Below are 25492 nucleotides of genomic sequence, written 5' to 3'. Positions count from 1 at the left end.
ATTCCAAGTAATTATGGTTCTAGAATAAAAAGAAAATTTGTAACTGTTATTATTGCATTGCAATTGCCTGTAGGGAAAACTGTTAGGTAATCTAGATGTTCTGTTTAGCTTGGTAACTTTATCAGGAAACTGGATGCCAACTAGGTTTTGTTGGATCTTGTAGAACATAATGGCTTGGCTCATCAGTCCCATCCAAGATTTTCCAACATGGGCAATACATGGCTGTACCGAGAGTAGTTGTTATAAATAAATCTTGCTCCATGACGTTGAATCATTTCTCATCTCATCTCATTATATCTAGCCACTTTATCCTGTTCTACAAGGTCACAGGCAAGCTGGAGCCTATCCCAGTTGACTACGGGCGAAAGACGGGGTTCACCCTGGACAAGTCGCCAGGTCATTACAGGGCTGACACATAGACACAGACAACCATTCACACCTATGGTCAATTTAGAGTCACCAGTTAACCTAATCTGTATGTCTTTGGACTGTGGGGGAAACCGGAGCACCCAGAGGAAACCCACATGGACACAGGGAGAACATGCAAACTCCGCACAGAAAGGCCCTCGCCGGCCACGGGGCTTGAACCTGGACCTTCTTGCGGTGAGGCAACAGCGCTAACCACTACACCACCGTGCCGCCCCACATTGAATCATTTCAATTTTATTTATGTTCTTTTTAGTATATGGAGTCCATGCACAGGTAGCATATTCCAGTGGTAGCATATTCCAGTTTAGGTCGAACCATACTTAAATATGCCTGGGACATAACTTCAGTTGGGGGAAACAGCCACTCAAAATATGTTAGAGCAGACCTAGAGTGCTACTGGCTTTTTTTTTTTTACAGATATTATCACAGTGTTCATTCCATTGTAGGTCATTTGTAAGGGTAACTCCCAGATAAGTTTTACACATGGAATAGTTTGAGAAAGCAGTACATAACTATGCTCACAGGGAGATCTCTTCAGAGTCAGACCAAGATGGTCAAATTTGGACACGTTGAAGTTTAACTGCCAAGTATTAGACCATGCAGAAAGGTGGTTCAAATCTTGCTGGAGAATATGGTGGTCGTTGACATTCAGAATTTCTCTACACACAATACAATCATCAGCGAAGAGACGTAGATTTGATTTGATGTTAGAAGTGATGTCACTAATGTACAGCAAGAATAGGACTGGTCCAAGTATGGATCCTTGTGGCACTCTTGACGTAACTTCTTTGAGAGAAGACTTGATTCCATTTACAGATATAACTTGAGCTTGACTTGAGGACAATCATTTAAAATATATAATAGTAATGTAATGTAATACGCCATTAAAGGCAAGTTAAATGCTGTGAAAAAGTGTGTGTGTGTGTGTGTGTGGGGGGGGGGGGGGGGGTATTTTTATTCAATCAATAGAGAGCTTAGAGTTCTTACATATTTTTTTTTTACATAAAAACTTTTTACATTCATATGTAGTCTATGTAGAAAATGTATAATTTTATCCATAACTAGAACAAACTATGGATCGTTAACTAGAAAGTAAAATATCAAAAGTAATACCTTCTACACAGTTTTTCCACATCAAATTGTATTGGCCATTACAGTAGAAAGTAATTTTTTAGTACAAACTTTGTTACCGATTTTTATTTTATGACTTCTATATTATCGAGTCAGTACAAAAACATTTTAGATTCCAAATATTAGTTTTCCAGAGCAAAATTAAATGTCACTGAAAAATATTTGCATGTCAGTAAAGAAAGCAGCAGATTATCCAAGAGTCACTTTTCATACAAAAAACATAATGAAGGCTGCTGGGTTTTGGTGCAAAATGAAGAAGCGAGTGTGACAGTCAAAGTGTCCAGAAGAACTGTGGCTGGTTCTGTAAGATGCTCAGTAAAACCTACAGCTCATTTCCTTATCAAACTGCACTCACTGTACCTCAGACTACTATTTTTTTAAGCAAAGAGTCTTCACACCAAATATTGAATTGTTTTATTGTTTACTGCTCTTTATAATACTTTTCTTAATGTAGAAATGTTTCATTTCATTATTTTTGAAGGCATCTTTGCTCTATGGCATTTCTTTACACATGCCAAAGATTTTTGCACACTATGTGTGGAAGGCTCCTGAAAGTTTAAAGGGGATAGACTTCCACACAGTACTGTAGAACCCGAGAAAAGAGAGTTTTACATCCTTTTTTTTTCTAAAAGTGTGTATTTTGTTGTGTATTGTCCAGTGTAGTTTCTCAGTACCTATCTTGCAGTCTTGAGAGTAAAAAAGGGCTTGAAGTGTCTGAGTTGGGATTGACAGTGGAAACGTGTCAGAGATTGAACATTTGGGTAGTGAAGATGAGGAAGGTGATGAAAGGAGAGCTGGGAGACTCCTAAAGGGGAAAGGTGTTAAAAAATTGCTGTACTGATATGAATATTAAAAATATAGTCTTTCTTCCAGTTTGTGCTTTTCAGACACAGTAGCCACTTAAATTTTCTTAACATACCATATACTAATACTATATATATATATATATATATATATATATATATATATATATATATATATATTAGTATGTGCAAAAGGCTTAGGCACAGGAGGTAAAGAAATGCTGTAGACAAAAAATGGCTTAAAAATAATAAAATGAAATGCTTCAACATAAAAAAATACTATAAACAGCAGTAAGCCATAATAAATTAAACAAAGTCAATATTTGGTGTGAGACGACCTTTTGCTTAAAAAAAAATAGTAGTCTGAGTTACAGTGAGTGCAGTTTTATAAGGAAATGAGCTGTAGGTTTTACTGAGCATCTTACAGAACCAGCCACAGTTCTTCTGGACACTTTGACTGTCACACTCGCTTCTTAATTTTGCCACAAAACCCAGCAGCCTTCATTATATTTTCTTTTTTAATCTGAAAAGTGCTCTCTTATGCAATATGCTGCTCAGATACAAACTGTTTTTTTTCTGTAACATTTAATTTTGTGCTGGAAAAATGAACGTTTGGACTCTAAAATGTTTTTGTACTGACTTGATAATGTAGAAGTCATAAAATAGAAATCTATAACAAAGTTTGTATGAAAAACATAGAGTGCTTAAGACTTTTGCACAATACCTGGGTTCGAGCCCCGTGGCCAGCGAGGGCCTTTCTGTGCGGAGTTTGCATGTTCTCCCCGTGTCCGCATGGGTTTCCTCCGGGTGCTCCGGTTTCCCCCAAAGACATGCAGGTTAGGTTAACTGGTGACTCTAAATTGAGCGTAGGTGTGAATGTGAGTGTGAATGGTTGTCTGTGTCTATGTGTCAGCCCTGTGATGACCTGGCGACTTGTCCAGGGTGTGCCCCACCTTTCGCCCGTAGTCAGCTGGGATAGGCTCCAGCTTGCCTGCGACCCTGTATATATATATATATATATATATATATATATATATATATATATAAAATTTTGCCTCCTCATATACAATATCTCACACAAGAGAATAACATTGTTATATAAGGATATTTTATATGAATGTAAATGGAAATTGTTATAAATAGAAATTAACCATCAGTACATCATGAGGACCAGACACACAACATTCGTCAGAGAATAACAGAGAGGGAGGAAGAGCAGCATACAATTTTCTGTCAAAACCAATAATAATCCAATGTTCATTTTCAATTATTAGTCACTGGAGTATTAACTCACACACACATCCAAACAATTGATCTCCGCTCTGCCTCCACTAATGAGTACAACAGTGCATCCCAATGCACCTTTGTGTACATTTGTTATTCCACCTCTCTCTCTCTCTCTCTCTCTCTCGGCATATATTAAGGATGCCTTGTGTTCGTTAAACCCTGGCTTTAGTGCCTAAAAGTGATGATGTCTCTGTGTATGTGAGTGAATGATTTTTGTGTACAGTATATTCCAATATTTTGTCATTTATATCTGTGTTCTGTGTTCATATTTATATCCGAGTGTTAGTATATTTCAAATACAATGGCATATTAGGGCCATTGCAGGAAGGAGAGGGTAAATATTTTCAGAAAACCAAAAAAAAATCTTAGATTACAATTGTACATTTATAAGAAAAACTTGGATATTCTCTGAGATTATGAAGTTATAAATTTGTGAGAAAAAAATCCTAAAACATTCTGAGATTAAAATGTCACAAAATTATGAGAAAAAAATTTTGAGACAATAATCATGTTTTCTGGCTGCAGTGCATTCTTTGAAATGTAGTTGTGCTTTATTCTTTTAGATAGTGCGATTAAGGAGGAAAGACTACATTTCCAATAACTCTCGACTCAGTCCTGCAGTCTGAGGTGTGATGATATCGATCCAACCTTACAAAGTGAAATTAACAAAACAAAAAACAAACAAAAAAAACCCCTCTGGTTCCTTAAAAAAACACAAATTTTCTGATTTTCTTTTCATAAATTTGTGACTTATTATTCTGAGAATTTGTGTTTTTCTCTCACAAATTTAGACTTTATAATGTCAGACAATGTCTGAGGGTTTTTTTTTTTTATAAATGTACAACTGCAATCTTGGAAATTCTGAGGGTTTTTTCCCCTTCAGAATATTACCCCCTCCCTCAGCTCCATATTTCTTTCTTTCTTTCTTTCTTTCTTTCTTTCTTTCTTTCTTTCTTTCTTTCTTTCTTATCTACGATAGCCCTTCTACATCACCATAGTCATACAATCTCACTCATCCATAAAACCTTTTCTTCATTGAACCACTCTGCTACAGCCTGACCCTAGAATGGGTTGTAACCCAGGGAAAATGAATGAATGAAGGAAAGAAAGAACCCAGAGAAAGAGAGAGAAAGGTGTCAGTTTTATCACTGATAAAAGGAAAGAAGGGAGTTATTACTTTGCTCTATTTGTTTCTATCAGGCATCATAAAAAAGGAAATAAACCAAATGGGCAGAATGCAGTATGTAACTGCATAGCTTTACCCATATCCCAGACATGCCTGAAATCCTTTTAGCCAGTCCAAACCCCATGCAGCTGTTATTTGGCTATAATCTTCTGCCTCTCTAGATGAGCTATTTGAGGATCGGAGGAACCTCAAACCTAATCCTGTGATGTACATATTTAGTCTTGGAGGCTCTGAAGCCCACAGGCAAACATGCAGAGAAATCATGTGAAATTTAAATTTCAGGAAAACTAAAAAGACTTTTTCTGTGTGAATCTAGCCACAAAAAATCCTATTTGAAAGCCGGGCGGCACGGTGGTGTAGGCGGCACGGGCGGCACTGTTGCCTCACAGCAAGAAGGTCCGGGTTCGAGCCCCGTGGCCGGCGAGGGCCTTTCTGTGTGGAGTTTGCATGTTCTCCCCGTGTCCGCATGGGTTTCCTCCGGGTGCTCCGGTTTTCCCCACAGTCCAAAGACATGCAGGTTAGGTTAACTGGTGACTCTAAATTGACCGTAGGTGTGAATGTGAGTGTGAATGGTTGTCTGTGTCTATGTGTCAGCCCTGTGATGACCTGGTGACTTGTCCAGGGTGTACCCCGCCTTTCGCCCGTAGTCAGCTGGGATAGGCTCCAGCTTGCCTGCGACCCTGTAGAACAGGATAAAGCAGCTACAGATAATGAGATGAGATGCATATATACTGTAAATACTCAGATACATATGTCAAAGGAAGGCTGTTGCTGTTATTATTGTATATCTCGAAGTTTGTGATCCTGTGGCTGTGTGTATGTTTGTGAGACACTGCATCAGTGAAATATAAATGTCCTGTGATGGAACAGTGTTTTGTTTTGTTTTTTTTAAACAAGAGATGGAATTTAAGGTGAGTAAACACTAACTATAGTATTTATTTCTAATGATGTGAAACATGTGCGGTTTATTTCTGATAAATGTGATTAATAATGAATCAAGTTTGACATCTCAATAGATATCGCTAGAGATTCCGGTACTTTCCATCATTAAGCATAGGCAAAAAAAAAAACCTACCTACTATAACAGGAAGAGGCCATTTGACTGACACTGCAAATGCCCATCCACAGGCCGGTGGTTTTGTGTGGCCTGGACAGGAAGACGAGTGGGGAAGTGATCCTATGACAGAAAAACAGATTTGTTTACTGCCAACTGGAAACCTTGGTTAAGTATAACCTCAAAGATGGCCTCAAAGCCAGATGCTATAACATATGAGGCTGAGATTAAGATCCCATGAAGCTTACTATTCATTTTATTATTCGTTCCAATAACTGGAGGCAGCACGGTGGTGTAGCATTGTCACCTCACAGCAAGAAGGTCCTGGGTTCGAGCCCAGTGGCCGGCGAGGGCCTTTCTGTGTGGAGTTTCCTCGTGTCCGCATGGGTTTACTCCGGTTGCTCTGGTTTCCCCCACAGTCCAAAGACATGCAGGTTAGGTTAACTGGTGACTCTAAATTGACCGTAGGTGTGAATGTGAGTGTGAATGGTTGTCTATGTGTCAGCCCTGTGATGACCTGGCAACTTGTCCAGGGTGTACCCCGCCTTTCGCCCGTAGTCAGCTGGGATAGGCTCCAGCTTGCCTGCGACCCTGTAGAACAGGATAAAGCGGCTACAGATAATGGATGGATTCCAATGACTATATCTTGGTCTAAATAGCTCTTTGTTATCTCATCTCATCTCATTATCTCTAGCCGCTTTATCCCTCTACAGGGTCGCAGGCAAGCTGGAGCCTATCCCAGCTGACTACGGGCAAAAGGCGGGGTACACCCTGGACAAGTCGCCAGGTCATCACAGGGCTGACACATAGACAACCATTCACACCTACGGTCAATTTAGAGTCACCAGTTAACCTAACCTGCATGTCTTTGGACTGTGGGGGAAACCGGAGCACCCGGAGGAAACCCACGCGGACAACATGCAAACTCCACACAGAAAGGCCCTCGCCGGCCCCGGGGCTCGAACCCAGGACCTTCTTGCTGTGAGGCGACAGCGCTAACCACTACACCACCGTGCCGCCACTCTTTGTTATTATTATTTTAAAAATACTAAGAAAACCTGCTATACGTATACATGGAGGTGCTGGTATCTGATGAAATCGTGTCTAGCAAGATACTGCTAGTTGTAGCTAACTAACTAACTGAACAGTTTGTGAATTACTGCTACTGCCTTATCATCGCCAAGTATATTTTTAAAGAGAATAACACAATATTAAGACCATTAGAAAATGTAAAACATGTATTAATCTGGAAAAGACGATCTACCAGCTTAACCAGCTCAGCCTGTGAGGAGTTTTAACAGTTAATAATTAACTGCGAGTCAATGTTTTGTTAATACTAGTTCTTTCGATCATGTTATTGTTAACTCTCTTGTTAGCAATAAACAGAAACACTTGCTTGTAAGCTACCATGCTAATGGTGATGAAGTAGCCACAGTGAAAGTTTATTTATTGTGTGGAATTTTCACAGAAGTTTTGTTATTGTTTCATATTTAAGTTTTATATTTTGAATAAAATTGGTTCATTTAAAATCAATATTTTAGTGTGTTGTTAGTTAATTAAATAATATTGGCTGGTGTTGAGTGGTCTATCAGATATATTCCATTCAGCTAGCATGATATTGAACGAGTCAAAGACAAGTAGCTGAATGGAATATATATCTGATATACCACGAAAAAAAGCCAGCCAATATTATTATTATTATTATTATTATTATTATTATTATACATACACATTCCTTTCAGGTGTTCAACACGTCTTTCTCTTTCAAAATTCTCTCAAAATCTTCTGCATTTAACAAAACAAACCTGATGGCCATGTTCGTTTACAAATTGTCACAGTCACTCGCTAGCACGGAAGTTTTACAGCTGCGACGTGTGACGTCATGCTGTCTTGACAACCATGCAATATCATAAACCATATTCAATGCTCATTCTCCATTGGGTAGAGTGATGTAATACATGTACGTAAGTGAAATGATATCAATATTGCATGGTATCAAATCAAATGAATGAAACTCGCTAGAAGGGAATAGAACACACATTTTTATTCCATTGAAAAAGTGTCCTGTAAGCATAACCAGACCGTCAATGACGGCATAGCTCACTTCGGCCCCGTCTAGTCCAGAAGGAACGATCTAAAGTGGGCCACCTTGCGCAATAAATGTTGCTAGGAATACCAACCTATTTGCCAGAAAGAATCCAAAATGGCGAGGAATTGACTGAGAAGAAGTGATTTTTGTTGAACTGCTCATTAAGGATTAATTAGTCCATAACTTCATTCATAATTGTAATTCAGCAAATCTAGGTAGAATTTATATGCACCCTAGGTACCCCTACCTTCATGCCAGAAAGAATCAAAATCGGTGAAGAATTGAGGGAGAAGTGATTTGTGTGGAAACTGCTTGTTAGGGCTTAATTACTCCATATCTTCTATATAATAAAAAAGTTTGTCTGTTTGTTTGTTAGTCTTGAGCTAACATCACAAATTCTCGATGGACTTTCACCAAATTTGGCAAGTAGGTCAGGGGATGACCTGGAATTTTGCAGATGTAAACAAAATTCATGTACGGGCCCCTGGGTGGTGGATGTTTGGATTTTTGTTTGTCTTGGGTTAAAATCACCATTTCTTGACAGATCTTCACCAAATTTAACATGGAAGTCTGGAGGCAACCCAGAATTTTGCAAAACCCGGGCAACGCCAGGTAACCTGCTAGTCATTAACAATTGCAATTATGCAAATTTGGGTAGAAGCTACCGTACATGCACCCCAGGCAGACCTACCTTCCTACCAAAAAGAATAACAATTGGTGAAGAATTGAGAGATAAGAAGTGATTTTCGTGAAATGTGGACGATGCCAGATGGACAATAGATGACGGACGACTGATGGATGATGGACAACACATGATGGCATAAGCTCATCACCTGTCAGCTGGATGAGCCAATAATGATGGCATACTGTATATACAGTACATATCATGACCATATTTTGAAATAGCTTCCACCAAAGCAGAACCTAAAATCGTGTTTATATCGGAAGAATAAGTTACATCTAACACCAGGTCTGATCAGTTGCTTCTTCTTTCCAGTCTGGGGTTTCACTCAGGTGGAGATGTTTATGGATTGTGGCTGTCCAATGTTCTTAGAGAGTGGTCCAGTTTCATCTCTGCTCTTCTCACTGTGTCATACATATCGGAGAGGACATGAGGAAAGCATGGTGTAATGGACTTAATACATATTCATAGAGACATAGATGTAAAAAAAAAAAAAAATCATCCAAACTTGTGGCAGAGAAGATATGAGATGGATAGATGAATAGATGGATAGATGGAGGCCAAAGTAGACAGCATTTGGTGTGGAGGAATGGCCTTCAATCTCAAGTCCAACCTTGTTACTGGAGAAAGAGTGAGAGAGAGAGGTAGAGGCTGAATAATTAATAGTAAGTATTTCAATAGGCTGCACCCGTCTTTCCTGATGAGGAAAGTGTCAGTCAAGCAGGATCTCACTGCAATTGAAAGGCAGTCTGGAAAAGTGAGGTTGGGGGTAAGGGTGTGTATGTGGAGATGCGGTGTTTATGTGTATGTGTGTTGGCAGTTTGAACAATCAACCAAACACTTTATCTCCATTTGAATTGGAACCTTGACTCACCCCCTGTTGTTCCTGAAAGTTTCAGACTCCAATTCTGATGTGTCCTAAAAGTGACGTCAAGAAAAACGTGGAGAAAATCCTTCAGAAAAAAAAAACAAAACACACCCCTGCACACTGCTGAGGTGAGCATAGCATTTGATTCTGAAAAGTTCCTGCTCCAGTTGACTCGCCACCTCAATGGGCGTAATAAAAATCTCATGACATGAAAAGTCCAAGGTAGAGAGGCCTGTCAGAGCTTGAGACCAAATCGGTATTAAGTCCTGACAGGCCGTTCCATCTCACTGCATATGGCTGAATTAATAAGCTCTTCTAGTAAAGCTACTTCATATAAATTTTAATATTTTGGTTCAAAAGAAAATAAATTTAGATTTATTAATTAAACACACCCCTGCACATTTATTATCATTATTTGAGTGAGCACAGAGGAAAATGGGCAGCAATTCAATTCGATATTTTCACGTCAATTACAACATTACTGTTATTCAAAATAGAATAGGTTTCCTTTACATAGCACCTTTCTCAAACTACAGAGTCCAACAACAAGAAGCAGATAACAAATAGTAGAAATAATTATCATAGAACATCATAACAGGTCATAGGGACACAGAGATGTCAGAAAACAGAAGATGTGTATGGACAGAGATAAACTCTAAGGGTTGAGCTGAAAACCAAAGTTTGGGTGCTACAACACTGAACATCCTGTGACACATGGAAGACAAGCTAAATCTGGAGATAATAAGTCAACTGGAAGAAGAAGGAGAACAAGAAGACTTTGTCACATGTACACTCAAGTACAGTGAAATCCCTCCTCTGCATTTAACCCATCTGAAGCATTGAACACTCACATACACACACAAGTGAGCAATGAGCACACACACATACCCAGAGCAGTGGGCAGCCATGCTACAGCGACCGGAGAGTAGTCGGGGGTTAGGTTAGCCCAAGGCCGCCCCATGTTAACCTAACCACGTCTTTGAACTTTGAATGGGATTTTGTTTTTAAGCGAGGGGAAGTAGAGGACCTTAACAAATAGGCAGATGTGTATGGGAGTAATAGTTCACCTAGTTAATCCCAAAACAGTTGTTAAAGGCTTTCCAGGTGAAAAGCAGGATTTTGTATTGAATAAGCTAGGGGATGGGTCATCAATGTATTTAAAAGGGAATGAGTGAGATGGGGTTTTTCATGATCTTTAGGTCAGGGATCGAACAAACAGACATGCAGGCAGTGGGAACTGTTTGAGTTTAAATGGGTGGAAGTTCATCTAAAATCTCAGCAGGGTAAGACAGATGAGATGTACAAAATGAGGTAGAGAAAGATGAAATAACAACATGTACAGTATGTAGGATACAACACATTACAGTGCCTACTACACTCTTGGGGGGGGGGGAGTTAAATCTTGAACCATTTAAAGGATCTTGAGCTTGTCCTTCTGGGTTTTACACATACCCCTACAACTCATACTGAGCCATTAACTATGCAAAGAAAACATGACAACCTTTTTTCTCAGATCATTCTGTGTGTATATATATATATATTACAAAGAACATGATCTTAAAAATATATACAATTGAAACAAATATATGATGGTGTATTAGGGCCATTGTAGGTAATAAATAAATAAATAAATAAATAAATTTAAAAAAGGGAGCTGATGTAAACTCAGAATTTCTGAGATAAAGGTTGTAAATTTATGAGAAAAAAACCTCAGATATTCTCTGAGATGATCATAAATAAAGTAAAAGTAAAATTAACATAAATTTGCAAAAATAAAAACCTCAAAACATCCGAGAAGAAAATGTCACAAATTTACAAGAAAAATAGTTTAGTTTTTTGGGGTAATATATCATGAAAAAAATCTGAACTTCCAAAATTACAGCTGTACATTTATAGGAAAAAATTGATTATTCTCTGATATTATAAATTCATAAAGTTGCAAGAAAGAAACTTAGAAATTCTGAGCTTAAATAGCCACACATTTACGAGAAAAAAACCTCAGAAAAATGGTCTTTTTATTTTTTTTAAGGAACCAGATTGTTTCACTTTCTAATATCGGCTCAATGTCATCACACCACAGAGGCCATGGCTAAGCCAAGAGTTATAGTAAATTCAGTCTTTCTTCTTAGATCATGCAATATAAAAGCATAAAGCACCAAGAGACTTTTCAATTACATTTCCCAGAATGCACTGCAGCCAGGAAGTATATACCGGTAATTGTTGTTTCAGAGAATATCCAAGGGTTTTTTTTCCTCACAAATTTGTGACTGACAACCCCGTGTATATCCCATAATGACGACATATGGCCCTTTGTCTAAAATCTTGTCAAAACCTTGTCTTTAGACTTTTTTTTCTTGTAAATATGTTCTAAGGGTGAACAGTATATACATATACAGTGGGGCAAAAAAGTATTTGGTCAGTCACCAATTGTGCAAGTTCTCCCATTTAAAAAGATGAGAGAGGCCTGTAATTTTCATCATAGGTACACTTCAACTATGAGAGACAAAATGAGAAAAAAAAAATCCAGAAAATCACATTGTCTGATTTTTAAAGAATTTATTTGCAAATTATGGTGGAAAATAAGTATTTGGTCAATAACAAAAGTTCATCTCAATACTTTGTTATATACCCTTTGTTGGCAATGACAGAGGTCAAACATTTTCTGTAAGTCTTCACAAGGTTTTCACACACTGTTGCTGGTATTTTGGCCCATTCCTCCATGCAGATCTCCTCTAGAGCAGTGATGTTTTGGGGCTGTCGCTGGGCAACATGGACTTTCAACTCCCTCCAAAGATTTTCTATGGGGTTGAGATCTGGAGACTGGCTAGGCCACTCCAGGACCTTGAAATGCTTCTTATGAAGCCACTCCTTCGTTGCCCGGGTGGTGTGTTTGGGATCATTGTCATGCTGAAAGACCCAGCCACGTTTCATCTTCAATGCCCTTGCTGATGGAAGGAGGTTTTCACTCAAAATCTCACGATACATGGCCCCATTCATTCTTTCCTTTACACAGATCAGTCGTCCTGGTCCCTTTGCAGAAAAACAGCCCCAAAGCATGATGTTTTCACCCCCATGCTTCACAGTAGGTATGGTGTTCTTTGGATGCAACTCAGCATTCTTTCTCCTCCAAACAAGACAAGTTGAGTTTTTACCAAAAAAGTTCTATTTTGGTTTCATCTGACCATATGACATTCTCCCAATCCTCTTCTGGATCATCCAAATGCTCTCTAGCAAACTTCAGATGGGCCTGGACATGTACTGGCTTAAGCAGGGGGACACGTCTGGCACTGCAGGATTTGAGTCCCTGGCAGCGTAGTGTGTTACTGATGGTAGCCTTTGTTACTTTGGTCCCAGCTCTCTGCAGGTCATTCACTAGGTCCCCCCGTGTGGTTCTGGGATTTTTGCTCACCATTCTTGTGATCATTTTGACCCCACGGGGTGAGATCTTGCGTGGAGCCCCAGATCGAGGGAGATTATCAGTGGTCTTGTATGTCTTCCATTTTCTAATAATTGCTCCCACAGTTGATTTCTTCACACCAAGCTGCTTACCTATTGCAGATTCAGTCTTCCCAGCCTGGTGCAGGTCTACAATTTTGTTTCTGGTGTCCTTTGACAGCTCTTTGGTCTTGGCCATAGTGGAGTTTGGAGTGTGACTGTTTGAGGTTGTGGACAGGTTTCTTTTATACTGATAAGTTCAAACAGGTGCCATTAATACAGGTAACGAGTGGAGGACAGAGGAGCCTCTTAAAGAAGAAGTTACAGGTCTGCCCCCCATTCTGTCTCTCATAGTTGAAGTGTACCTATGATGAAAATTACAGGCCTCTCTCATCTTTTTAAGTGGGAGAACTTGCACAATTGGTGGCTGACTAAATACTTTTTTGCCCCACTGTACAAGGGTGGCTGTAGCAACTGGTTTAAGGGGTAAAGAGTTAAATCTCAGAATTTCTTGCTATTTTTTTTCTCTTGTAAATGTACAACTTTAATCTCAGAATATTACCCAGAATACAATATACACTGATCAGCCATAACATTATGACCACTGACAGGTGAAGTGATTGTCTCATTACAATGGCACCTGTCAAGGGGTGGGATATATTAGGCAGCAAGAGAACAGTCAGTTCTTGAAGTTGATATGTTGGAAGCCAGAAAAATGGGCAAGCGTAAGGATCTGAGTGACTTTGACAAGGGCCAGATTGTGATGGTTAAATGACTGGGTCTGAACATTTCCAAAATGGCACATCTTGTGGGGTGTTCCTGGTATGCAGTGGTTAGTACCAACCAAAAGTGCTCCAAGGAAGGAGAACTGGTGAACCAGCAACAGGGTCATGGGTGTCGAAGGCTCACTGATTCACATGGGGCATGAAGGCTTGCCCATATGGTCTAATCCCACAGAAGAACTACTGTAGCAGTACTGTAATGTAATCAATGTAATTCACTTTACCTGTCAGTGTTTTTAATTTTATGGCTGATACACACACACACTGCCCTCCATGATTATTGGCCCCCCCTTGTAATGATTAGTAAAAAGGCTTCGGAAAAAAAAATCCAACTTTTGGTGAAGTCGTTTTATCTCACACTGAAAAAAAAGAGAAAATTCCAACCTTTAATTGAAACAAATTTATTCAGGGAAAAACAAATCCATCATCAAGAAATAATTATTTTCAATAAAAATACATGTGCCACTAGTGCCACCCCTGCATTTAATACTCTGTACAACCTCCCTTTGGCAGTAAAGCAGCACTGAGTGTCTCCTGTAACATTTTATAAGGTTGGAGATACAGAGCAGGGCATCTGAGACCATTCCTCTTGACATAATCTCTCCAGATCATCCAGGGTCTGAGACCTTCTCTTGTGCTCTCTACGCTTCAGCTCACCCCACAGGTTTTCAATGGTCAGGGGACTGAGATGATCAGGGCAGAAGCTTAATTCTGTGGTCAAATAACCATTTTTGTGTTGATTTGGACATATGCTTCGGATCATTGTCCTGCTGGAAAATCCAGTGATGACCCAGTTTTAGTTTCCTGTCAGAAGCAGATCCCAATTTAAAATATCCTGGTATTTCATGGAGTCCATGATGTCATGGACCCTAACAAGGTTTCCAGGGCCTTTGGAGGAAAAACAGCCCCAAAACTTCACAGAACTTTCACCATATTTTCCAGTTGGGATCGGGTTCTTTTCATTATAGCCATCTTTCTTTTTACACCAAACCCATTTTGAGTGTTTATTGCCAAAAAGCTAAATTTTTGTTACATCAGCCCAGAGAACACACTTCCAGTCAAAGTTGTAGTCGCATTTCACAAACTCCAGGTGCTTACGTTTGTGGTTGACTGACAAAGTTTTTTTCTGGAATACCTTCCAAATAATCTGCTGGCATGGAGGTAGAGTCTGATGGTGGTTTTGGAGACTTGGAAACCCCAAGATTTTACTTTTCTTGTAATTCACCAACAGTCATACTTGGGGATTTTTTTTTTTTTGCCTCTCTTACAATCCTCCTCACTATATGTAGGGGAAAAACAAATTTGGGTCCTCTTCTAGGCAAGTTTATAAGACTTCCAGTTGGTGTCCACTTTTATTTAATTATTGCCCTAACAGTAGAAATCAGCATTTTCAGGCAAGTAGCTATTTTTTTTTTATAATTATTCCCTGACTTATGAAGGTCAACACACTTCTCCCTCCTTTGGTTTGTGTGTTCTCTTATCTTTCCCATGTTGATGAATGACAAAGGGAATTTGGCCTCTATCACCACATATGTTCCCCAGTTAATCAGGAAGTCATGGATTACAGCTTGATAGTTCCTACACACGCCAATTAACTCAAACATGTACAATTTAAATGGGAAACATGCTTCCGTTACATTGTGCTCACTATAATTTTCAGGGGTGCCAATAATAATGGCACATATGTCTGTGAAGGTTCTCAGTCATCCAGGTCATTGTAACCATAGGCACTGAAGAACTGAAGAAGCCTTTCGGATGAGAGGTGAAACGTCTTCAAGAATTTCAAGCAAGTCCAGTTGCCTTCTTTAGCACCTATGAATACTGGCACATGTGTTATTGTTGAAAAAATTATTTCTTGATGAGGGATTTGTTTTTCTCTGAATAAATTTATTTCAATTAAAGATTGGATTTTTCTAATTTTTTTTTCAGTGTGAGATTTTTTTCTAACCCTTTTTATTAATATTTTTATTAATTTTATTAATTAACCTTTTTATTAATCTAAATTATGGGGGCGGTGATAATCTTGGAGGGCAGTGTATATATATATATATATATATATATATATATATATATATATATATATATATATATATCAGAGGGGAACCGTCAGGGCCTTCTAGGCCTTCAGAGAAGGCCTTAAAAATTTTGGACCAAAAGTAGCTAATAAATAATATAAATATGCATATATTTTTTTTAAAACTGTCTAATTTAATACCATACACTAATACATTTCTCACGTGTTCTTCAGTTAAGTTTACTGTCAAGTTCACATCAGCAATGAAAGGGTTACTGGCTGAAACACGCTGTCCAATCAAAATCGTCCCTCATGGAGAGCGAGCTCATTAATTGGTTAGGACTTCACAAGTCCCTGAGAAGGCCTGAGCTATGTATTTTGATATGGAGAATGATGGGGAAATTGACCAATCAATGTTTGATTTTAAGTGGGCGGGACAAAAACAAAAGATTGTAGGCCTTCATGAAGTCCTAGCCAATGCTCCTAGCCGACAGGACAGTAGCTGGCAAAATAAAATTGATAGAATTAGTGGTTGAGAGTTGAATGGCGGATAACGAGAGCGACGTTGTGGCTAGCTTGCTAGCATCGCCTTTTTCAAGGCGACCTTTCACCGAAAAGCTGGAGATAATAAAAAACGGAAGACCAACTCCACAATTAGAGTTAAAAGAAAATGTAAAAACGGTGGAAAGGCATTTCAAGATGGAAAATTATCCGAGGTATCCATGGATGACGGGCTGTAAGAAAACAAACAGGCTGTACTGCTGGAGTTGTTTACTTTTTACAACTGACAAGTCATCCGCCTGGGCCAGTAGCGGATTTGTCAGCCTTACAAATCTGACAAAGTCAGCCCACCGGCATCAAAATTCTGCAGCACACTTGCAAGCAATGGTCAGTTTGAAAACCTTTGGGGACACAAGAGTTGACCTCCAGCTAGATGAGCAGCGCTGTAACCATACAACAGCTCACAACAACAAAGTGAAGCAGAACAGGGAGATCCTGAAACGTCTCATCAATGTCGGCACATTTCTTGGAAAGCAAGAGATGGCATTTCGAGGACATGACGAAAGTAAAGACTCCGAAAATAAGGGGAACTACTTGGAGTTACTGGAGTTTTTGGCGGAGTATGACACTCCGCTGCGCTGTTATCTGGATACCGCCACTGTTTTCATCGGCACCTACAGCAAAATTCAGAATGACCTGATTCAATCCATGGCGGATGTAATGACCGAGGCGATGAGGGAGGAGGTGAGGAACACACCGTTTGTCTCCGTTATGGTAGACGAGACAACTGACGTGAGCAACACCGCTCAGATGTCTTATGTCCTGCGTTACACCACCACTGACGGTGATGTGAAGGAGCGCTTTTTCCAGTTTGGCGATATCAGTGCTGATAAGCGTGCAGAGGCCATAGCTGAACAAGTTTTGGCGTTTCTGGAGGAATACGCGTGCACAAACAAGGTTGTTGCGCAGTGTTACGATGGAGCTGCAGTCATGGCCTCTGGACTGAATGGGGTTCAAGCGAAAGTAAAGGAAAAAATACCACAAGCTCTCTTCATTCACTGTTATGCGCACACCCTGAACCTCGTCATGTCTCAAAGTGCTGCTAAAATCAAGGAGTGCAAGATTTTTTTCTCACACCTCAGTGGCCTCGCAGCCTTTTTCTCCAAGTCAGCCAAACGCACCAAGCTCCTGGACGAAATATGTCAGCGGAGACTGCCCAGAGTGACTCCAACACGGTGGAACTTCTCATCACGTTTGGTTTGCACTGTGTATGAACGGAGAGAAGAACTCCTGGAGCTCTTTGAATTCATTGTGGACAACCACAGTGATTTTGATGATGATGCTGTTCATAGCGCTGATGGATACATCACACTGCTGACGGGTTTCGAGTTCTGCTTTCTCCTGGCCACATTCAACTCAGTGTTTGCCTACTCCGACGTACTCTTTGGGATCTTGCAGAACAAGGAGTATGATATGCAGTTCTGTTTGTCCAGCATTGGCAACTTTTGCAGCACCACAGAGAGAGAAAAGGCCAAATTCGACTCAATCTATGAGGACACGTTGCGCGAAGTCGGGGCTCCCAGAGAGCGCAGAGCACGGAGAGATGGAGATGTGCGCACATCATACCAGCAGCTGCACAGTGAAATCCTGGACAATGTTCTCACTCAAGTGAGGAGCAGGTTCAAGGATCATGAGAAACTGATGTTCCTGGCACTTCTGGATCCCAAGAAGTTTGCCGCTTACAGAGAAAACTTCCCCAACACTGAGTTTCAAAGCCTCGCTGAAAATTACAGGCTGCACTTTGACCTTCCCAGGCTCAAGACTGAACTGACAGTTATGTACAACATGGCAAACTTTGAGGGAAGGAGCCCATCAGATCTGCTCCAGTTTCTGACAGCTAAAGAGCTGTCTGAGAGCATGTCGCAGCTGCATCTCCTCACCTGCCTGGTGCTGACCATCCCTGTTTCCACCTCCTCTGTGGAGCGCTCTTTCTCGGCTCTGAAGCGCATCAAGACGCACGCCAGAAACAGTACTGGACAGGACCGTCTGGGAGCTTTGGCACTGATGTCGATAGAAAAAGCACTTCTTTTGGAGCTCAAATCAAAGGACAAACTTTATGACGCTGCCATTGCCCACTTTACAAAAAAAGACCGACGTATGGATTTTGTTTTCATGTAGGTAGGATTTTATAAGCCACCTTTTGGTGTTTCAAGTGTTTGGAAATTCCAAGTGGGCATTCAGTTTGTACATAGTGTAAAATTGCCCTTTCAGTAGATAAATTATTATTATTTTCAACATTATTATTCACGATGATATTCATTCATGATTTCATGATGATGGTGATCATTATTATTTTCATTCTCCCATTTTAATCACTGTAAAATTAAGGGGGTGTAGCGGGAACTATAAAAAGACTTTTATTTGATGCGCCTCCCGAAATGGAAATGTAGGCTATTTGTACTTCATGTCAATTTAAAATATATGTCTTTTTATTGCCAACTTTAAGAATTATTCATTTGAAATTGCATTACAGTTTGAAGATTTGAAGATTGTGTTTGTTTTTTTGTACGCTGTTATTTAATAGTGCTGTTAGCATATATATATATATATTTTTTTAAAGTCACGAGTTTTATGCAATGTTTCCTGTTGGGGAAGTTGTGATGTTATGGTCTGTTTGTTTACATCCTTGTCGTCGTTAATTAAATGATCAGTTACTTAACGCTTTCAAGTCATCCTCTGTGCCTTTGCCGCGATTATTTATTTTCTCATCAATATGAGGGCTGAGGTGAAGGCCCAGCTGTAGTGCTCACGGTTCGCCACTGATATATATATATATATATCCATACCAGAGGCACTCGAAACTGCCAAACAGCGACTAACAGCTCTGGCCACCCGGTTGAAGAGATACACCAAGGAGGGAGAGGCCAGGAGAATAAACAAGTTATTCTCCACTGAACCAGCCAAGGTGTACTCTCAGTGGCAGGGGAACAACAACCGGTCAGACCCACCAAGAGCTGAGGTGGAAAAATACTGGAAAGACATATGGGAAAGAAAGGCATCACACAACACCGATGCCCAATGGTTAGTGGACCTAAGAGCTGACCACAGCAACCTCCCAGAACAAGAACCAGTAACCATCTCAATGGCAGACATCCAAGAAAGAGTGTCAAAGATGAAGAGCTGGACAGCACCAGGCCCCGATATGATCCATACGTACTGGCTGAAGAAGCTAACTGCACTCCATGAACGCCTAGCAGCACAGATGAACCAGCTGCTGAGGGATGGAACCCACCCAGAATGGCTAACCCAAGGCAGGACAGTCCTAATCATGAAGGACCCCCAGAAGGGACCCATCCCATCCAACTACCGGCCAATTACCTGTCTCTGCACAACATGGAAGGCCCTGTCAGGCATCATTGCGGCAAAAATGAGTAAGCATGTGGCTCAATACATGAGCGAGGCACAGAAAGGAATTGGCAGTAACACCAGAGGAGCCAAGCACCAGCTACTGGTCGATAGAACAGTTGCCCGAGACTGTAAGAAGAGACAGACCAACCTGTGCACTGCCTGGATTGACTACAAGAAAGCCTACGACTCAATTCCACACACATGGATACTGGAATGTCTGGAACTGTATAAGATCAACAGGAACCTAAGGACCTTCATCCAGAACTCAATGGAAATGTGGAAGACAACCCTAGAGGCCAACTCAAAACCCATTGCCCAAGTCAACATCAAGTGCGGCATATACCAAGGAGATGCGCTATCACCACTGCTGTTCTGCATAGGCCTGAACCCCCTCAGTCGGATCATCACGAAGAGCGGCTACGGGTACCGATTCCGTAGTGGGGCAACAATCAGCCACCTGCTCTACATGGATGACATCAAGCTGTATGCCAGGAACGAGCGAGAAATAGACTCGCTGATCCACACCACCCGGATCTACAGCGATGACATAGGGATGTCATTTGGATTGGACAAGTGTGGCCGGATGGTCTCAAAGAGAGGCAAGATGATCCGGACTGAGGGGATTGACCTACCAGAGGGCAACATAGGTGATATCCAAGACAGCTACAAGTACCTTGGCATCCCACAGGCTAATGGAAACCATGAAGAAGCCACAAGGAAGTCAACCACAGCCAAATACCTCCAGAGAGTAAGGCAGGTCCTGAAAAGTCAGCTGAATGGTAAGAACAAGGTCCGAGCCATCAACATGTACGCACTACCAGTCATCAGATACCCCGCTGGTATCATCAACTGGCCAAAGGAGGAGATAGAAGCCACAGATATCAAGACTAGAAAGCTCCTCACCATGCATGGAGGGTTCCACCCCAAGTCCAGCACCCTGAGACTATACACTAAGCGGAAAGAGGGAGGCCGAGGGCTAGTAAGCATCAAGACCACGGTCCAGGATGAAACATCGAAAATCCGAGAATACATCAGAAAGATGGCCCCAAAGGATGAACTGCTAAGTGAATGTCTCAGGCAGCAGAACCCTGATGAGAGTGCAGAGGAGGAGGAGGAACGGACAACCTGGAGAGACAAACCCCTACATGGCATGTACCACCGTCAGATAGAGGAAGTGGCTGATATCAAGAAATCCTACCAGTGGCTGGATAATGCAGGACTGACAGACAGCACAGAGGCACTAATCATGGCAGCACAAGAACAGGCCATAAGCACAAGAGCCATAGAGGCCAGGATCTACCAGAGTAGATCAGACCCAAGATGCAGACTGTGCAAAGAAGCCCCTGAAACAGTCCAGCACATAGTAGCAGGGTGTAAGATGCTAGCTGGATTAGCATACATGGAGAGGCACAACCAAGTGGCTGGGATAGTATACAGGAACATCTGCAACCAGTATGGAATAGAAGTACCCAAGTCCCAATAGGCCATACCACAGAAGGTGGCTGAGAACAACAGGGCCAAGGTTCTGTGGGACTTCAGCTTCCAGACTGACAAACAGATCCTGGCTAACCAACTGGACATAGTGGTGGTGGACAAAGAGCAGAAGAGGGTGGTGGTGATAGATGTGGCGATCCCAGCTGACGCCAACATCAGGAAGAAGGAACATGAGAAACTTGAGAAGTATCAAGGGTTGAAAGAGCAGCTGGAACGGATGTGGAAGGTCAAGGGTTGCGTGGTCCCCGTGGTAGTGGGGGCACTTGGGGCAGTAACCCCCAAACTGGGAGAGTGGCTCCAGCAAATCCCAGGAACAACATCTGAAGCCTCAGTCCAGAAGAGCGCAGTCCTACGAACATCGAAGATACTGCGCAGAACCCTCAAACTCCCAGGCCTCTGGTAGAGGACCCGAGCTTGAGGATGACATGGATACCACCCCCCCACCGGGGGTGAGAAGGAGATTTTTTATAGATTATATATATATATTAGCAGGTTACCTGGGTGCTGCTCGGGGTTGCCCTCAGAATTCTATGTCAAATTTGGTGAATATCCATCGAGAATTGATGATGTTAACCCAAGACAAACAAAAATCCAAACATCCACCACCAAGGGGCCCATCGGGGACCCCCTGGGGCCAAAATATGGAATTTCTGAGTTCTGCCAAATTGTGGCTATCTCCTGTACCTACGTGCCAAGTTTAGTGAAGACCTGTCGAGAGTTTGTGTTGATAAATGTAACATGAAAGGCATTGAGGGAGGGGTAGGTGGATGTTGTGCCTCCTAGGGACCTCTCTGGGGACTGTATATGAATTTTCTGCAAAATTCCAGGTCATCCCCAGACCTACTTGCCAAATTTGGTGAAAATCCATTGAGAAATGGTGATGTTAGCTCAACACAAACAAACAAACTTTGCTGCATATATATATATATATATATATATATATCTCATCTCATTATCTCTAGCCGCTTTATCCTGTTCTACAGGGTCGCAGGCAAGCTGGAGCCTATCCCAGCTGACTACGGGTGAAAGGCGGGGTACACTGAGAACAGGATAAAGCGGCTAGAGATAATGAGATGAGATGAGATGCAGCAAAGCATGGTGGTGTAGTGGTTAGTGCCGTCGCCTCACAGCAAGAAGGTCCGGGTTCGAGCCCCATGGCCGGCGAGGGCCTTTCTGTGTGGAGTTTGGAGTGTATATATATATGCAGCAAAGCACGGTGGTGTAGTGGTTAGCGCCGTCGCCTCACAGCAAGAAGGTCCGGGTTCGAGCCCCATGGCCGGCGAGGGCCTTTCTGTGTGGAGTTTGCATGTGCTCCCCGTGTCTGCGTGGGTTTCCTCCGGGTGCTCCGGTTTCCCCCAAAGACATGCAGGTTAGGTTAACTGGTGACTCTAAATTGACCGTAGGTGTGAATGTGAGTGTGAATGGTTGTCTGTGTCTATGTGTCAGCCCTGTGATGACCTGGCGACTTGTCCAGGGTGTACCCCGCCTTTCGCCCGTAGTCAGCTGGGATAGGCTCCAGCTTGCCTGCGACCCTGTAGAACAGGATAAAGCGGCTACAGATGATGAGATGAGAAAAAAGCCAGCAACCACAGGTCCTCCCCTATGACAGCAGAAACTAAATAGCACTTTGGTTTCTCTCTCTATTTACATAATGAAACCTTGGATTAAGTTTCTATCATTTGGCAATAGTGAGTGTCACAGCTTCCCCTTCTCTAATTATGTCATAGATTTTTTTTTAATATGCTTACAATTTGCTTTCTGTTTTAATCCTGTCTTATCATTGGTTGTTTCCCTGATTGTGTCCACTTGTTCCTTATTTCACTCTGATTAGCTTTACTGTGAACTCAGCTGTTTCTTCTATCTCATCATGCATTCTTGCTTTTGTGTTTCCTGAGGTTTTGGTATTCATGTATATTCTGGTTTTGACTTAAGCGGATGAAGATGAGACAAGACGAGAACAATTATCAATATTTCCGCATTACCCTTTTTTGCCTGTGTGTTCACCGTTGACATGGATAATTGCAGGAATTTCTGGATTTGCCAAAATTAAGCTCATGCATATGTGTACAAGTCCTGCCCAAGACCTTATGCAATAACAAGTTCAAATATTAAACATTCTTAAATTATCTTCAAAGAATAAAAACATGTAAAGTTAAAAGTTTGAGCTTAATTTGGGTCAAAGTCTTATAGCTCAGTTTTGTATTAATAGATGTATCCCAGGGGTGGCACAGTGGTGTAGTGGTTAGCACTGTCACCTCGCAGCAAGTGGTTTCTGGGTTCGAGCCCAGTGGACGATGAGGGCCTTTCTGTGTGGAGTTTGCATGTTCTCCCTGTTTCTGTGTGGGTTTCCTCCGGTTTCCCGCACAGTCCAAAGGCATGTAGGTTAGGTTAATTGGTGGCTCTAAATTGACCATAGGTGTGAATGGTTGTTTTTCTCTATGTGTCAGCCCTGTGATGATCTGGTGACTTGTCCAGGGTGTACCCCGCCTCTCACTGGGATAGGCTCCAGCTTGCCTGTGACCCTGTACAGGATAAGCAGCTACAGATGGTGGATGGATGTATCCCATAGAGCCTTATATAAAGCTGTTCTGGTTATGTCTCATAAATCAGATGAACAAACAACCTGTAATATAGAAATGACTCTTTTTAGTTTCATTTACTGAGACAATATCTGGAGTGTTAGATCCATCTGTGGTGGAATTTACAGCCAACAATGGCATGTACAGCATAACACAAACACACACAACAGTGATGGTGCTAATAGATTTGACGTTTATAGGGGAAGCCCCTGTATGCTTTGTGGATACAAAATCCACTTGAGAAACTAACAAGGACAAAAGGAATAGAGGGAGAGAGAAAAATGAAAAGACCCCTGTTTCCCCACTCAGGCCCTGAAAATTGCTTTTGTCGATTAGTGAGAAACATAGTGTCCTTGAAGAAGTTCCTTTTCATGTTTCTCCCTTTCCAACACACACACACACACACACACACACACACACACACACACACACACACACACACACACACGTTCTTTCTCTTGTACACTCTAGAGGAAATTTTCTGGTTCAGTAACCCTCACCTGAAGGTCAAAGTTCAGTTGCTTGTGATATTTCTGGGCTCAGCTGTGCACTTTGACTTTAGCTGGGAGCGCGGCTATGCACACACACACACACACACACACACACACTTGAATGCTCTGTATGGCCACTTACACATGCTGTGATTTTATGTTCATCTTTTATTCATCCTCCTTTCGTCTACACACACACACACACACACACACACACACACTTTAGCCCATGTCTCTACATGGTAGTTATTTGTTCCACATAGCGCATTCATGCTGGCAAGCTTAAACTATCACAGAACATTCCGTTTACATCTGTCCAACCCAGTGCTTGGTTTAAGAGTAGATGCAACCTCTTACCCCCTAAAATCATGTCAGTGGGTGGATTGGCTATTCTAAGTTTCCCCTAGGTGTGAATGATGCTCTCTCTCTCTCTCTCTCTCTCTCTCTCTCTCTGTGCCATGTAATGGACTGGCATCCTATCCAGGGTGTATTCCTGCCTCGTGCCCAGTTTTCCAGGGACAGGCCTCAGATCTGCACTGACCCGGACCAGAATAAAGAGCTTATGAATGATTGACTGCCATTATTACCAAAATTAGACAGCTCCTATATTTTTATTATTTACACTTGCCTGCTGGCACGGTGGTGTAGTGGTTAGCGCTGTCACCTCACAGCAAGCAGGTTCTGGGTTCGAGCCCCGTGGCCAACGAGGGCCTTTCTGTGCGGAGTTTGCATGTTGTCCCTGTGTCCGCGTGAGTTTCCTCCGGGTGCTCCGGTTTCCCCCACAGTCCAAAGACATGCAGGTTAGGTTAACTGGTGACTCTAAATTGACCGTAGGTGTGAATGTGAATGGTTGTCTGTGTCTATGTGTCAGCCCTGTGATGACCTGGCGACTTGTCCAGGGTGTACCCCGCCTTTCGCCCGTAGTCAGCTGGGATAGGCTGCAGCTTGCCTGCGACCCTGTAGGACAGGTTAAAGTGGCTAGAGATAATGAGAATGAGACTTGCCTGCTTTCATGCATTAGTGTTTAATGCTGCAATACGTCATGGTTTACAATTACAGAAATGCAAAGTCAAATATCTGTGGACTTTAAAAAACAAAAAACAAAGGGAAAAAAACAGATACACATGACAATGTGTACATCATGGCAACCCGAGTCTGTAGCTGAGTCTGAGGATTGTTTTAAGATTTCTCATCTCATCTCATTATCTCTAGCCGCTTTATCCTGTTCTACAGGGTCGCGGGCAAGCTGGAGCCTATCC

Source organism: Neoarius graeffei, chromosome 4 (assembly GCF_027579695.1).
Source record: "Neoarius graeffei isolate fNeoGra1 chromosome 4, fNeoGra1.pri, whole genome shotgun sequence".
Lineage (NCBI taxonomy): Eukaryota > Metazoa > Chordata > Actinopteri > Siluriformes > Ariidae > Neoarius > Neoarius graeffei.
Note: the sequence above shows the minus strand (reverse complement) of the source record.